Genomic DNA, 16,490 nt, shown 5'->3' with positions numbered 1-16,490 from the left:
TGATCGGCAATTCCTAGGCGCTGAGGCTTTTACCCACAGCGCCACCCGCGTCCCAGAATATATATATAACAATAGCCATCCCTAAAAGCCTTGTGGCCAGCAAAGAGTACGTCTAAGCAGGGCTTTTTTAAAGCAAATTTTAGAATTGCCCAGTGGTATGAGATTATAATTCACACATAAAATGTGGACCGCAACAACACATCTGTGTGCTTTCTTCCTGTGGGCATGCATGGTTTACTGATTAGTCACATTCCAGGACATTTAGAAACCTACATATACCTGGATAAAATCTTCAGGACTAGTACTCTGACAGCACTAATGCAGAAAAGTGTTATTGATTTCATACTAGAAACACTGGTGAACACTCCGTAGAGTAGAAGTGGACATGCCTTTGGCAGGGGGAGGAGAAATGGATATGCTTTAAAAATCCCTCTGTTTAAGTACTGTGCAAGTAGTTTGCTATCACAGGATTGTAACCAAGAGGCTGCTAAGACAGGAGATATGTCCACACAAGATGATGCTGTAGTATAGCTATGTCAGTATGAGGCAGTACTTGAGCAACCATAGCTCTGCTCACATAAAGGACTAAGATTTATTATTTGGGGGGAGGTGATTGAGATGTGACCCAAGGCCATTTTCTATTTTAAATAAATTCAGCTGCCGCACTTTGCATATGCTGCCCCCCGATTCATATAAGTTTATGTTGTTGATGACAAGCACAACATTACAAGAACCATTTCCTCATCAACAAGGAAAGCATAATGACCGTTTAATATAAACAGCAGCCACAGCATGAAGTAAAGAAGCAGTAAACAAATCCGTTCAAAAATAAGGTAATTGTAGAACATCTTATCAGCTTTCAGCAGAATCAAAAATCTTCCAGGAAGCATCACTAAAAAGAACTGCTTCTCACAGATCCTACATGAAGATCACATTTGATCAACAAAATTTCACGCATCTTTTGACTGCCACACAGATTCCAATTTCGTGATACAGGAAGCTTCCGATTGGTAACAGGTTGCACAATCTGGACATGAATTTACCTGGTCAAACATAGCAAGCATAAACTGAAGTGATATCCATACAGAGATATAATCATTTGTGAAGTGGCCCTTGAAAGAATTTCTAATATTCCAAAACCTATTTAGTTGCTTAGTGGGAGCATTCTCAGTACAGTACTAAACAATATGTTTCCTATTTTTAAAGAAACCCTCCTTACACTTTGCATGTCCACAGAAATTACATGCAGTCTACCGCAATGAAAAAGGTGGTAATGTCAGGTGAGCTGCCTTTCTGAGACACCCAAGAAACACGCACAAAAACTGGCAATAAGAAACTTAGATCCTGCCCACCACTCTTTCAGATTATTTCACCCCCAAAATCCACATGGATTACACATCCTAGCAGAATAGCTTTCATGTTTCTTCCATGCGAATTTCTTCCCATCGCTCATTTCTCTGCACACAGAAAGCATTACACCTTAATAACTACTTGTCATTGCTGATCCCAAAACTCTTCCATCGCTTGGAAACCGACAAGACCGAAGGACAACAAGGAAATGCACATACCCGCTGTTAAGAAATGACTGGAGTGCTTTATTTTCGTGGCGGTGCTTTCCCTGGTGAGACCTCTGTACTCTTCTGATCAGCTGAGAGAAAGAGAAAGGCAGGATTAAGGAAGCTTTCCCTGAGCGATGAGGGAGAATACTGCACCTGTCAAATTTCTGCTGTCCTGCAGCTACTGCATTTTAGGGTTGCCATCTTTCAAAAGAGTAAAAGCAACCCCAAAGCTGTCAAGCTTTTATATATATATAAGGTGCAGCACCAGGGATGCTGTGTCCAGATTTCCCAGGACTTCAGGATCCCCCTCAATCGAAAGTCCTTTTATTTTTGTAAAAAGAAAAAAAAAGATTGACAACTTCGGGGTTCATCAAAAAAAAAAAAAAAAGGTTGACAGTTTGGGGGTGGTTTTGTCCTGGACCCTTGACAAGTCCATCGAAAAATCCAGTTTTGTTGGACTTGGCGAGGGTCCAGGGCAAAACAAACCCCAAAGCTGTCAATCTTCTTATTTTTTCCTTTTCCTTTTTTTTTACAAAAAAGGGCTTTCGAGTGAGGGACGCGTCGATACCTCCCTGAAGTCCGGGGAAATCCGGACACGTGGCTGGGGGCGCGCCGGTGCTGCACCTGTTGAATTCCTACCGCCCTACCAACTCCCGCGTTTAAAAGCTGTGAAGGGGTGGTCTGAGGAGAAAAGCGCGACGGTTCGCCTCAGCAGTGAGGCAGTTTTGGCCCCGAGTCCCTCCCGTCCCTCCTCACCCCGCGACGGACCAGCGCAGCCCTCGACGCCCTTCAGGGATGCTCCTGGGCGGGAAAGCCGGCTCTCTCGCTCGCTCTCTCTCTCCCGCTTCTTCCCTCGGTCCTCCTCACCCGCCCGCCGCCGCGCGACTCTCCCGGGCGGCCTCGCGCATCCCCACCCCTGGCCGACGGGGGGTGGGGGGGGGATTGATCCTGCTTGACCAGCGACGCGCCCGACGCCGCTCCTCTCGCGCCAGACGCCGCCTCCCAATCGCCCCCTCCAGGAGGGGAGGGGCTCGGGCGTCGCCTCGCCCCGCCCACGTGCCGCACCCGCCGCCGCCGCGAGCCAAAGCCGTTGCGTTCAAATCTGGACTCGGCCATTCGCTCACCCGCGGGCGTGTGTGCGCGAGTAGGTGCGGGCGGGCCGCGGGCGGGCTTTGGTTCCCATCATTTCCCCGTGCGTTGAAACTCCCTTCGCCCTTTCCCCCCCTCTTTCTTTGCGTCCCTCCTCCGTGTCCTCGCGCGCGCTTAATGTCGCATTGTCCTCGCTGCCTCCCTGCGTGGACCGACGCTTTGGTACCGCCCGGCGATGTTCTTTCCCTCCGGGGTTCTCTCTCTGAGGGCGGGCGGAGGCGGAGGCTTTCGGCGTAGCACTGCTTTCTTTCGCCCGTCTTATTTTTTTTATTTTTTTATTTTTTAATTATTCATTTGGCTTTGCAAATCTCACTTTTACAGTCACATAGCCAACTTGCAGCATAAAAAATGGGAGGGGTGTTATTGGATTATTGTTTTTATTTTGTTTTTATATCTCGTGATCTTTTTTGTGAACCGCCCTGAGATCTCCGGCTATAGGGCGGTATATAAATTCAATGATTGATTGATTGATTGATTGAATGAATGAATAAATAAATAACAGGATTCCAAGGAATTTCCTGGACTTCGCTCCTCCCCTTTGTGGGTCCTATTGTTGGTCATTTTCTCCTGCATCGTTTATTATACTAATCCAAATCTTTTACATCTCTATTATACCCCAAATTCGTCATTAAGCTACAAGTGTGCTTCCAATCCTAGTAACAATTTATTATTATTATCACCGTTATTTATTTATTTATTTTACCTACTAGCAATTTTACCTGCTTACAATGGTTTTTAAGATAAATTACAAATTTGCCCCATTATTAAAATTTTGGCCTTCCTGATTTCTGATTCTTCCAGTCATTTTTGGCATTTCTGCATAATCTATCAACTGCCATTCTTCTCTAGTGGGGACTTTTATCTTCTTTCCATGTCTGGGCTGGCAATATCCGTGCAGCCGTGGTCGCATACATAAATAGTCTTTTCTGCTCCCTTGGGATTTCAGCACCTAAAATTCCTAAAAGAAAAGCTTGGTGGGGGGTTAAGAAAAAGCTTATTTTAAACATTTTTTTCAACTCATTATAAATCATTTCCCAAAATTCTTTTACTACTTTACATGTCCACCACATTATAGAAGGTGCCTTCTTTTTCCTTACATTTCCAGTCCAGCCCTTTTCTGCACGCTTTTTGATGCTCTTTATAACCATAGTCACAATGGTCATGTTTGGGGTGGAGGCAAGAAAGGTGATGACTCTGAAGATACCTCTTTTAACACTGTTTGGAGCAGAAAACGATAAGCTTCATAATTTAATTTTTGCACGTGCAACGCAAGAAGTGTGCCAGCAACATAGGTTTCACAGTCTCCTTTTCTTTTTTTGATAATTTTTATTAGTTTTCAATTACAGTCCAATAATAGCCTCATTATAACAATACCAAATTACTAATACCAATCATTTACACAGTCTCCTTTTTCATCACCGCATTTAAGCAACTGCACAGTAAAAACTCCCATTGCAAGTGCTAACCGCACAAAGATGTCTGAATGTTGGGCAGAATTTACGTGAAGGCAAATACAACCAGCAAGGTAGTGCTTTAAAAGGAAAAAGGAGAGGTAAATTGTTTGCCCGTCTGATGATTTTGAGTTTTTGATGACATTTGTGAAAGTATAGAATTCTATTTTGAAAGCCAGAAGAGCTTCTGGAGCTGTTATCACAACCAACAGATATGAACATTTCATTTCTTTTGTTTAATCCTAAAAGTCGCATGTAAAGGGGGTGGAAAGGTAAAGGACCCCTGGACGCTTAAGTCCAGTCAAAGGCGACTAAGGGGGTGTAGCGCTCGTCTCACTTTCAGACCGAGGGAGTCAGTGTTTGTTCGCAGAAAGCTTTTCCGGGTCATATGACCAGCATGACTAAACCGCTTCTAGTGCAATGAAACACTGTGACAGAAACCAGAGCGCATGGAAATAGTGTTTACCTTCCCACCACAATGGTAGCTATTTACAGTGGTGCCCCGCAAGACGAATGCCTCGCAAGACGGAAAACCCGCTAGACGAAAGGGTTTTCCGTTTTGGAGGTGCTTCGCAAAACGAATTTCCTATGGGCTTGCTTTGCAAGACGAAAATGTCTTGCAAGTTCCTGCGGGGTTTTTTTCCTCCCCCCCCTTTTCCCAAGCCGCTAAGCTGCTTATCAGCTGATCCTAAGCTGCTTAACAGCTGATCTGCTAAGCCGCTTAACAGCTGATCCGCTAAGCCACTAAGGCATTTATCAGCTGATCCGCTAAACTGCTTATCAGCTGATCCGCTAAGCCGCTAATAGCGCTAAGCTGCTAATGGGCTTGCTTCGCAAGACGAAAAAACCGCAAGACGAAGAGACTCGCGGAACGGATTCTTTTCGTCTTGCGAGGCACCACTGTATCTACTTGCACTGGTGTGTTTTTGAACTGCTAGGTTGGCAGGAGCTGGGACAGACCAACAGGAGCTCACCCCCATTGTGGGGGTTTGAACCGCCAACCTTCCGATCAGCAAGCCCAGGAGGCTTGGTGGTTTAGACCAGAGCATCACCCGTGTCCTAAGTCACCTGTACCAGGAGCAAATCCCATTGAACTCCGTAGGGTTTACCTCTGAATAGACACATACGTATAGGATTTCACATCTTGAAGGAACATCTTGAAAAGTCTATACCAGGGATTGGGAACCTTAGTCCCAGGGGCCAAATGTGGTGCTCAATGCCATTTTCTATGGCCCAAGTCATACCCCATTTCCAGGCCACATCCCTCACCCAACCTTTTCTTTGTCTAGAATGTGTCCTTGACCTTGGATCATGTTTCTTGCTCACCTGGAAGGAGGATAAAGAGTTGGGATGCAGGGGTAGCCTTAAGGAATGTCCTCTATTTTTTGTGATTAAGTCCTTATATACAGAAGATTGATGGGAGGACTTGATCAGGGAAAAGGTGTGACAGTGTTGGGGTGACAAGCCTTTGATGCGTATACAGTGGTACCTCTGGATGTGAACGGGATCCGTTCCAGAGCTGTGTTCGCATCCTGAAGCGAATGCAACCCACGTCTGCGTGTGCGCGGGTCACGATTCACCGCTTCTGCACATGCACGTGATGTCATTTTGAGTGTCTGCGCATGTGTGAGCGGTGAAACCCAGAAGTAACATGTTCTGTTACTTCCGGGTCGCTGCAGAGCACAACCCGAAAATGCTCAACCTGAAGCAACTTCAACCCGAGGTATGACTGTACAGTGGTACCTCAGGTTAAGAACTTAATTCGTTCTGGAGGTCCGTTCTTAACCAGAAACTGTTCTTAACCCGAGGTACCACTTTAGCTAATGGGGCCTCCCGCTGCTGCTGCGCTGCCGCCACGCAATTTCTGTTCTCATCCTGAAGTAAAGTTCTTAACCCAAGGTACTATTTCTGGGTTAGCGGAGTCTGTAACCTGAAGCGTCTGTAACTCGAGGTACCACTGTACCATTTTCAGTGTCCACACAATTTTTTCCCCATCAAAATGTGATCCTGTGTTTTTTCTCCACTTAATCCAAATTTACCTTTTTCGGGGGGGACCCATTGATAGCAATATGCTAGATCCTTACTGCGTTCAGTCAGAGGCGTGCCATGATTTTGAAGTCTCTTTAGTGTTCCGATATCCTTGTAGCTTTTGCTTGAGTGTTTGGCTGTTCTGTTTTCATTAGGAAAACTCAAGGTTACACAAGAATAAGCTATCATTTTCCCCCTCCCAGCCTGCATAGATCTTCTAGAATCTCTTTAAAGGCAGATAGAATCATAGAGTTGGAATAGACCACAAGGGCCATCGAGTCCAACCCCCTGCCAAACAGGAAACACCATCAGAGCACTCCTGACATATGGTTGTCAAGCCTCTGCTTAAAGACCTCCAAAGGAGGAGACTCCACCACACTCCTTGGCAGCAAATTCCACTGTCGAACAGCTCTTACTGTCAGGAAGTTCTTCCTAATGTTTAGGTGGAATCTTCTTTCTTGTAGTTTGGACCCATTGCTCCGTGTCCACTTCTCTGGAGCAGCAGAAAACAACCTTTCTCCCTCCTCTATATGACATGTGCAAGTCCTCCAGTGCAAATCTAAATATTTTTCAGATACCATATATTTTATCATGTGCCATCCCTCCTGCAGTACCTATAGTTATCCTGTTGGGTTTAGCCTGCCTCTTATGGCCACAGACAGATCAACACAACCTGGCCATCCATCTTGGCAACTATCGGGTCTGAAATCTCCTTGCAAATAGATTTATTTTCACAACATTGGTCGCTATTGAAGCCATCCAACTAAGCCAGATGGATCATTAGCCGGACACACAGTGGCAGTTTTGCTTGATGTAAATTGGCAAGGACTGACTGACACAGTGACAAAACACAATCCCTTAGGCGTCCAATTTGTGCAACGAACTTTTTGTCAAATCTCAGTGGCCCATTGTGTCTTAACAAAAGCCTTTACTTGACTTAGTAATGCTGAGTGCCTTGTGCCACACTGAAAACAGACCCAGTAAGTAATTTATTATAAACTAAAATCAAATTTTGTATGATGAAAAGCCAATTTAAAGATCACAATGCTTTTGTTTTTGAACTCCCTGCCATTGTATTTTTCAACAGCTGAACTGATGGCTCTTGTAAGGGACCCCTGACCATTAGGTCCAGTCGTGACTGACTCTGGGATTGCGGCGCTCATCTCGCTTTATTGGCTGAGGGAGCCGGCGTACATGTGGCCAGCATGACTAAGCCACTTCTGGCGAACCAGAGCAGCACACAGAAACGCCGTTTACCTTCCCGCTGGAGCGGTACCTATTTATCTACTTGCACTTCGACGTGCTTTCAAACTGCTAGGTTGGCAGGAGCAGGGACCGAGCAACGGGAGCTCATCCCGTCACAGGTATTCAAACCGCCAACCTTCTGATTGGCAAGTCCTAGGCTCTGTGGCTTAACCCACAGCGCCACCCGTGCCCTGATGGCTCTTATAAGCAGTGTAATTTGAGACATTTTCTTTGCTTAACTGTAATACAAGCTACACAATATTTGTCCAGCAATTAATTAGTAACAGAAGCTCTTGCCAATTACATCCAGGAGTCTTTCTCTTTGTCCAGTAGAAACAAATTTATACAAGTCTTCTATTCAAGCTATTCAAGAGCTGTAATTAAACTCGCCTGATCCTTTACCGGTAATTGCTTCTCAGTTTAGAATTTTTATCTCCCATTTTGGAGACTTCTGTATTTTTTCCAGAAATAACGTTCAGACATAAGTTCAAATGATTGTATTGTGTCCCAAAATAAACATGAATACAAGTTTGATGTTTGATTTTCGTGTTGTTTTTATCCTACATGAAAAAAATATTAATAGAACGCAAAAAAACATATATGATGCAAAGTAAAAATGGTCATGATAGGATGTATTTTGATCCTCTAATCTGTTCAGGAAGTAGCATATGAAAATGATATTTATTAAGAGGTCTCTTGAGAACCATTCCCCCCCCCCAAAGATTTTCAAGTAGATCAGGTGGGGGGTGGGAAGTCCACTGTCCTAGATTGCCAAGACTGGGTGAAAGAGAGAAAATGCTAATGCAAGAACCTGAAATTTTACTGGTGTTTTACATGGCAAAAGTCTGCAACAGGCAAACCCAAACTCCCTGAAATAAACACTACTATCTTTATGCAGATTTCGCATCCCTTTAATATTCATATCCACACCATCCATTTAAACCACATGACATTCCCAAATAATTCTGGGAACTATAGTTTACCACTCACGGAACTACAATTATTCCCGGCACCATTAACAAATTATTAGCCTGTTAGCTCTTTGCGGGAGACATGTGCTTCAAATGTGATTTATACCTCTGGTATGGGTGTGATCACATACAGTAGAAGACAATTCACAATAAAATATTTGTAAATTACCACATTTTTTGCACCATAACACTCACTTTTTTCCTCCTAAAAAGTAAGGGGAAATGTCTGTGCGTGTTATGGAGGGAATGCCTACGGGTGGCATGCCTACAGATTTTCCTCCTCTAAAAACTACATGCGTGTTATGGTCGAGTGCGTGTTATAGAGCGAAAAATACGGGATATAGTGCCTATCACTTAAATATTGCTTTTACAGTCAGCACCCTCTAGTCCACTCTGTGCATATTTGCTGAGAAATAAGCCCCAAGGAGAAATATGGGATTCGCTCCAAAGCACAAATGCTATGCTGGAAGAAGCATCAATAAGTTGCAATCCAAAGACTTCAGACGTCTCCTGTTGATATCCCATTCTCTGAAAGGTGTCTTTCAGGCTAACAATATTATTTGACATGTCTTAGATTTCATAACTCAGGAGTAGAGGGGGTGGGCAAGAGAGGAATTCTAATCTCCAAGTAGCATATTGGATTTCAGCTTTGGCATCATATTCTGGTTTCTTGATGTGCTCCAAGAGTTCCCACCAATGTCAAGAGGTTAATGTCGTTTAACGTCCGGATGAATGCTGATCATATATGCAAAACTGGATATCAAAGCTCCTGTTCTTACTGCTTCCAGGTGCAACCGAAAACACAAAGCAACATCAGCTGTATTATAGCAAGTCAGATCCTTGGGTCCTTCTATTTTATAAATTTATTTATTTGGTTTTTCAGATTAAAATGTTACAGAGCTGTATCAAACATAAATCATAAAAACAAGATTTCAAGGAATCTCCTGGACTTCCATCCTCCCCTTTGTGGGTTCTGTTATTTATCATTTCCTTCTGTATTTTTTATGATAGTCCAAATCTTTTACATCTCCATTGTGTCCAGAATTCACCCTTAAACTACAAGTGCTATTCTAATCCTACGAATGATTTTATTTTATTTATTTTTTAAAATAATATTTATTAATTTTTCAACAATTTAAACACAACACTACAGAAAAAAGAAAAGGAAAAAAACAAATAAATTACAATACAAAAAACACTACAAAACACTAACACAAACAACTAACAAAACAAAACAAAAACCATTTAAAGCACAATCCAATTTCAATATCTTATCTTTCATACACTTATTTCCACGACCTCCTCACACCTTCCTTTTTGTGTTCCACTTCTATTAATTGTTTCAGCAATTCCTTTCCATCTTCCTCTGTTTTCTATCCTATAATTATCTTAACACATTCTAACCTTATTTTTCCCTTCAATACTCTATTAATCTATCTATACTTAATTCCTTATAACATTTCTATTAAAGCCATATAACTTCATTCCAACATTTTTCTAACATTCATTAATTTTACAGTATTTCTGGAAATAGTCTTAAAATTTTTTCCAGTCTTCTTCCACCGATTCTTCTCCCTGGTCTCGGATTCTGCCAGTCATTTCTGCCAGTTCCATATAGTCCATCAACTTCATCTGCCATTCTTCCTGGGTGGGTAAATCTTGTGTCTTCCAATACTTTGCGATAAGTATTCTTGCAGCTGTTGTTGCATACATAAAAAAGTTCTATCTTTCTTTGGCACCAATTGGCCGACCATGCCCAGGAGAAATGCCTTTGGTTTCTTCAGGAAAGTATATTTAAATATTTTTTTCATTTCGTTATAAATCATCTCCCAGAATGTCTTAATCCTTGGGCATGTCCACCAAAGGTGAAAAAATGTACCTTCAGTCTCATTACATTTCCAACATTTATTGTCGGGCAAATGGTAAATTTTTGCAAGCTTGACTGGTGTCATGGACCACCTATAAATCATTTTCATTAAATTTTCTCTTAAGGCATTACATGCCGTGAATTTCATACCTGTGGTCGATAACTGCTCCCAGTCAGCCATCATTATGTTATGTCCAACATCTTGTGCCCATTTAATCATAGCTGATTTCACCGTTTCATCCTGAGTATTCCATTTCAACAGCAAGTTATACATTATTGACAAATTCTTAATTTTTGGATCCAACAATTCTGTTTCCAATTTTGATTTTTCCACCTGGAAACCAACTTTTTTGTCCAAATTGTAAGCCTCCATTATTTGATAATAATGGAGCCAATCTCGCACTTTGTTTTTCAATTTTTCAAAGCTCTGCAATTTTATTCTGTCTCCATCTTGTTCCAATATTTCCCAATATTTCGACCATTTGGCCTCCATATTGAGTTTTTTCTGTGCCTTCGCTTCCATTGGTGACAGCCATCTTGGAGTTCTCTTTTCTAACAAATCCTTATATCTTATCCAAACATTAAACAGTGTTTTTTCTTACAATATGGTTTTTAAACATGTGCTTTTACCTTATCATACCACAAATATGCATGCCAGCCAAATACATTGTTAAAACCTTCTAAATCCAACACATCTGTGTTTTCAAGAAGCAGCCATTCTCTCAGCCAGCAAAAAGCAGCTGATTCATAATAAAGTTTAAGGTCTGGCAGGGCAAATCCACCTCTTTCTTTAGCATCAGTTAATATCTTAAATTTTATTCGAGGTTTCTTGCCCTGCCAAACAAATCTGGAAATATCTTTCTGCCACTTCTTTAAACAATCCATCTTATCCAAAATTTGCAATGTTTGAAACAAAAACAACATCCTTGGCAGCACGTTCATTTTTATCACAGCAATTCGGCCTAACTATGATAACTTCAAATTTGTCCATATTTCTAAATCCTTTTTCACTTCAGTCCAACATTTTTCATTATTATCCTTAAATAAATTCACATTTTTTGCAGTCATGTTAACCCCTAAATATTTCACTTTCTTAACCAATGTTAGTCCTGTCTCCTCCTGAAATTTCTCTCTCTCATTCACAGTTACGTTTTTCTCTAAAACCTTAGTTTTCATCTTGTTCAACTTAAAACCTGCAACCTGTCCGAATTCTTGAATCAGTTCCAATACCCTTTTAGTACTAGATTCTGGCTCCTGTAGAGTCAGTACTAGATCATCAGCAAATGCTTTCAGTTTGTACTGTTTAGCTCCCACTTGTATACCTTTAACCTCTTGGACCTTTCTAATCATATTTAGCAAAACCTCGAGGACCGATATAAAAAGCAATGGAGAAATTGGGCAACCTTGTCGTGTCCCTTTCTCAATCTTAAACTCTTCTGTCACTACATTGTTCACAATTAATTTTGCCTTTTGTTCAGAATAAATTGCACCTATACCATTTTCAAAACCTTGGCCTACCCCCATCCCCTGTAGATTCTTCTTCATAAAGCTCCAAGAAATGTTGTCAAAGGCTTTCTCTGCATCCACAAATATCAAAACTGCCTTAGTATTGATAGTCACTTGTAGTTTTTCTAGAATATTAATTATATTCCTCGTATTGTCAGACAAATGTCTGCCCGGGAGAAAGCCCGCTTGGTCTTTATGAATTTCTTCTGCTAACACCTTTTTTAATTTTTTAGCCAAAATATCTGCAAAAATTTTGTAATCCACATTAAGGAGCGATATAGGGCGGTAGTTCTTAAGCTGTGTCTTTTCAGTCTCTGTTTTTGGTATAAGTGTAATGTAGGCTTCCTTCCATGACTTAATCATACGAACGATTTTAACTATTTACAATGGTCTTTAAAATAGATTATAAATTTCCCCCATTCCTTATTAAAATTTTGGTTTTCCTGATTTCTGATTCTTCCAGTCATTTTAGCCATTTCAACATAATCCATCAACGTCACCTGCCATCCTTCTCTGGTCAGGACTTTATCTTCTTTCCATATCTGGGCCAGTAACAACGGCACAGCCATGATCTTGTACATAAATAGTTTTTGCTGCTCCCTTCAGCAACTAGGATTCCTAAAAGAAAGGCTTAAAGTATTTTTAGCAAAGTTTATTTTAAACTTTTTTCAACTCATTATATATCATTTTTATCCTTGGGTCCTTCAAGATCAGTACAGTGGTATCTCAGGTTACATACGCTTCAGGTTACAGACACCGCTAACCCAGAAATAGTACCTCGGGTTAAGAACTTTGCTTCAGGATGAGAACAGAAATTGTGCTCCAGCGGCGCGGCAGCAGCAGGAGGCCCCATTAGCTAAAGTGGTGCTTCAGGTTAAGAACAGTTTCAAGTTAAGTACAGACCTCCGGAACGAATTAAGTACTTAACCTGAGGTACCACTGTATTGTCTCTAGATTGATTGGCAGCACTTCCTGGGGGGTGGGGGCTGTTCTTTCCCAATCCTATCCAGAGATGCCAGGGATTGAACCTTTGACTTTCTGCATGAGAAAGATGTGCTCTGCCGGTGACCTGCTGTCCAGAGCACACCCAAGGAGGACATTCAAACCCCTTCTACTGATACGTGTGTGACAACAGCCGCATGGATGTTGTTAGCCCAGAGATGGGAAGAAGATAAAGTCCCTACCAGAGAAGAATGGCAAATTAAACTGTTGGGCTATGGCAAAACTGACTTGAAAGCTCAGGAACCAAGAAAACCAAAACTTTAATAGAGAATGGGGAAAATTTATAACTTATCTCAAGAGACCACTGTAAGCAGATGGAAACATTAGCAGGGTTTCAATCACACTTGTAATGTAGCAAGGACTATGGAGACAATGATGTTATATAAAATATAGATTATTGGAAAAGATGCAGTAGAAAAGGTTTAATAATAGGACCCATGGAGGGGAGGTGGGAAGCCCAGAGCTTCAGAGGAATCTGTAACTGTTGATGTGGATGGTTGTATTGTTATAATTTTATACTTGTAAAATCAAATAAAAAATATTTTTTAAAAAGAACCTGTGGCAGCTGAAAGCTTTCCATGGCAGTCCCGGGAAAAGCGGGACTCTTGGAGGCTCTGCAGCTGCCATCCTTTTTTCTAGCCTCCTCCTTACAGTTCCTGATCTGGCCACCCCAAAGGGTTTGTAGGAAAGTAGGAGGTCTTTCCAGTATTTGGGGCCAACCTGAAGCACGAAGCTGATGCATCTTGAATTGGGCCTGGAAACGAATTGGCAGCCAGCGCAACTGTTTCAGAACAGGTGTCCTCTTTTATTATTTTACCCAGATAACTATCCAAAGTTTCCAGCTCGGGAACGAGTAGAATTTTTATTTTGCCTTTTCTGAAAGATTGCAACCAGGTGACCAGATTAAGGCGAAGGTGGAGAACCGGGAGGAGCGATTCGCTCCAGCTACATCAGGCAAGTCATCCCAAATCCTACAATTCACATCCACCCTTGAACGTTGGAAAATTTAATCCTGAGTATCGCTTTGTCCATCAAAAGGACCCTCTCCATTATACGCAGGATTCCAAGCAATGAGATGTCTGTCAAATCTGATAGTTTTAGACAACTATGAGCAACAGACAAAGAGAGCAAAAATAATTTGCGGAAATTAACGTAGATGACTGGAAAGGGGAAATAAATTTATTGTACTCTCATGCCACAAAAGCAGAACTAAATAAATCCACAGGCTTCTCTCCAGTGTTGGAGGGACTGTGGCCACCCTATAAACTTTTTCTCTGGTTCTTTAGTGAGAATATTTGGGGCAATGATTTCAGAAGAAATCTCTGGATGCCAGGTGGCAGTTCTGGAAAAACCACCCAAAAACTCTTGACGACGCCAATTAAATGTGATTTAAAAAACAAACATTGAATCTGTGAAATGAAAGGAACATATTGCTCAACCTGTGACTCGTGGGCGTTTGTGGTGCGGTATTTTTGGGCAAGCTTCTGGATCTCACAAGGGCGGGTGGTTGCAAAATGTGTGCAAGGGTGCTCATGTGACCAACATTAGGTAACTTTGGAACGGTGCCTATGGTCCATGCAGAAGGGACTGATTCTTTCCAATAACTGTGGATAGCGTTGATTTGGAAGACGTCAATCTCGAAGGAGACTACCACCCCTCCAGTCATGGAGATATTGGGAAGGAAGCGAAAGCTTCCTCTGACACGCAGCGGTAGATTGCTTCGCAGTTCCTCACCGAGGTTGCCAACTCTTTTGGACTTTGGTGAGAATGAGGAACTGCCCCTGGGGAACTGGTCAATAAATAGCATTAAGATAAATTCAACAGTGTAAATAAGTTTTGATGGAGGTAACAATGGAATACTGAATGGTAAAATATGCAGGAAAGTATGGTGTGCAAAATGAACCACAGAAAGAGAAGGGAAGTCATTGGTTTAAGGTTGTCTAAATGAATATTTTGAAATGTAAATTAGAAAAATTTAATGAAAATTAGAAAAGAAAAGAAATATCACCAGATAGGGGCTTCTCAAGGAGTAATCTGAAGCAGAAAAGCAGTAAACTTTGGGTGAGACTCTGAGGGATATGCAAACTTTCCCATTAAGTTCACATCCCACTGATCTTGGATAGATGGATGGGATTTACAGTAATTTGCTGCTGCAAGTGCCGGAAGGAAGACCTGTTCCCTCCTGCAAGACGCACATCTACCTGGCCTAGGAGGTGGAGCCCAGACTCACTTTGAACAGCCAAAACAGGCTCCTGGGAGGCCTGCGGGACATTGCAGGAACAACTCTTGGGTTGAGGTGACTGGCAAAAATGTTTTAAATGTTTCCAATTTTGGTTCCTCTGTTTTGTTTTTGTTGGGTTGGTTAAATGTTCTGTTGGGCTTGGAGGTTGTTTTAATTTGGATATAACTATAAACTGTTTATTCTTGTTGCTGTTGTTACTGATTTCCATTGATTTATTGGCTGGTTTGTTGCTCGTATACGAAATTTTGTTCCTTAATGTTGGATGTTTTGTTGTGTTTTTATATATGTTGTAAGCTGTGGGCTAATAGCTAATAGCTCTGCCCAAGGCATGATGGAGAACAGCAAGAACCGCGAAAAGATAGGCATAATACATATTTTACAAGGACTGGAAGAAACATCACGTACAGAATAATTGCCACACAGGAAGAACAAGGATAAAGCTTGAATGCTTCACCTGTAGTTTATAAATCATTTACAGTAATGTGTCAATACATTTTTGCCACATTCCTAAAGCTGAATGCGCACAAGTTAAAAGTTTGTAAGTTGAGGGTTTATACAGTAGTAGCAAGTTTATGAAGTTGGAAATCCAGGTCTGTTTTTTTCCAGACCAATGAAAGGCAACAGTGGAAACCTGGAGCTTTTGTTCCTGCTTTTTAATTCTTGAGATAAGAATTTTGAAAAACCTGCTTGAGAAATAAAAGCATGCAAGCTGGCCTTTATTGCCGCCCTGTCCATCTGGGGAAAAAAATAGGGATGTGCAATAAAAACATATCCTTTTATAGGGAAGATGTGAGTCAGATCAAATCTAGATGCAAAAATGAGTGCAGAAAATGGGCAGTTTATTCATCAGAACTATACAAGAAATGTTATAATTGTCCAAGCTTTGTGGAAAAACGAGCTGAATAGATTCCAAGGACCCATATACAGTACATGTTTGTTTTGTTTTTTGTCCCTATCATGTTGTGTGAACTGCCTTGTGGGGACAGACACCCTGAAAGGGAGGCTAAAAAATCTGGTAAAAAATTTAATAAACCAAGCTTTCTTAAAGCAGCTCAGAATAAAAATCAGCAACAGGCATTGCATAATACAATTTAAGAAAACAATTAAAACAATAACGGGGAATCTTAAAAAAAACACGCCGTGGAAATGATTTTAAAAAAAAAACCTGTTTTGAAAGATACGTGAAATTTGCCCTAGCTCACCGGCGCCACCTAGCATGGGCAGGTTTTACACTGTGAAGCTTTTCCTTCACAGCCGTGTGGCCGAGTCCACTTGTATGTACCTTAACTTGAGGCCGGTCAACTGTGAGGGAAGAAGCCGCGCGAAACGTCGCCTTCTCCCCACCCCTCAGTTCCTCAGTCAGGGACTCGGCCGAGGCCGCCCGGCCCTCAGGCGAACAACGCCGCTTCCCGCCTTTTTTGCGCGGGCGGACGTCTCGCGCTCCCGCTTCACGTAACGGAGGCGGGCCTG

The 16,490-nt window shown here is 41.8% G+C and overlaps 1 protein-coding gene and 1 long non-coding RNA gene across 6 annotated transcripts in view; both read right to left on the bottom strand.

The window, feature by feature from the left end:
- NSUN7 (NOP2/Sun RNA methyltransferase family member 7) overlaps positions 1-2,705 on the bottom strand; it is a 31,579-nt gene extending 28,874 nt beyond the window's left edge. For 2 of the 5 annotated variants that reach the window (XM_082238148.1, XM_082238144.1), the window contains exons 1-2: positions 2,427-2,629; positions 1,569-1,648 (exon numbers count right to left, since the gene is read on the bottom strand). The gene's annotated coding sequence lies outside the window, so the exon portion shown is untranslated. Of the gene's footprint in view, positions 1-1,568; positions 1,649-2,315; positions 2,630-2,683 lie in introns of those variants that run through there. The other 3 variants (XM_082238147.1, XM_082238145.1, XM_082238146.1) reach the window with 3 other exon arrangements.
- Positions 2,706-8,747: 6,042 nt separating this feature from the next.
- Positions 8,748-16,447, bottom strand: LOC309540936. Its single transcript, XR_014223544.1, has 3 exons — positions 16,303-16,447; positions 12,132-12,394; positions 8,748-9,473 (listed from the first exon to the last, which is right to left on the bottom strand). It is a non-coding gene; the product is annotated as an uncharacterized lncRNA (long non-coding RNA).
- Between the last annotated feature and the right edge of the window lie 43 nt (positions 16,448-16,490).

This window comes from Podarcis vaucheri (assembly GCF_965113315.1).
Source record: "Podarcis vaucheri genome assembly, chromosome: 9".
Taxonomy (NCBI): Eukaryota; Metazoa; Chordata; class Lepidosauria; order Squamata; family Lacertidae; genus Podarcis; species Podarcis vaucheri.
Note: the sequence above shows the minus strand (reverse complement) of the source record. Positions and strands in the feature narration are given on the sequence as shown.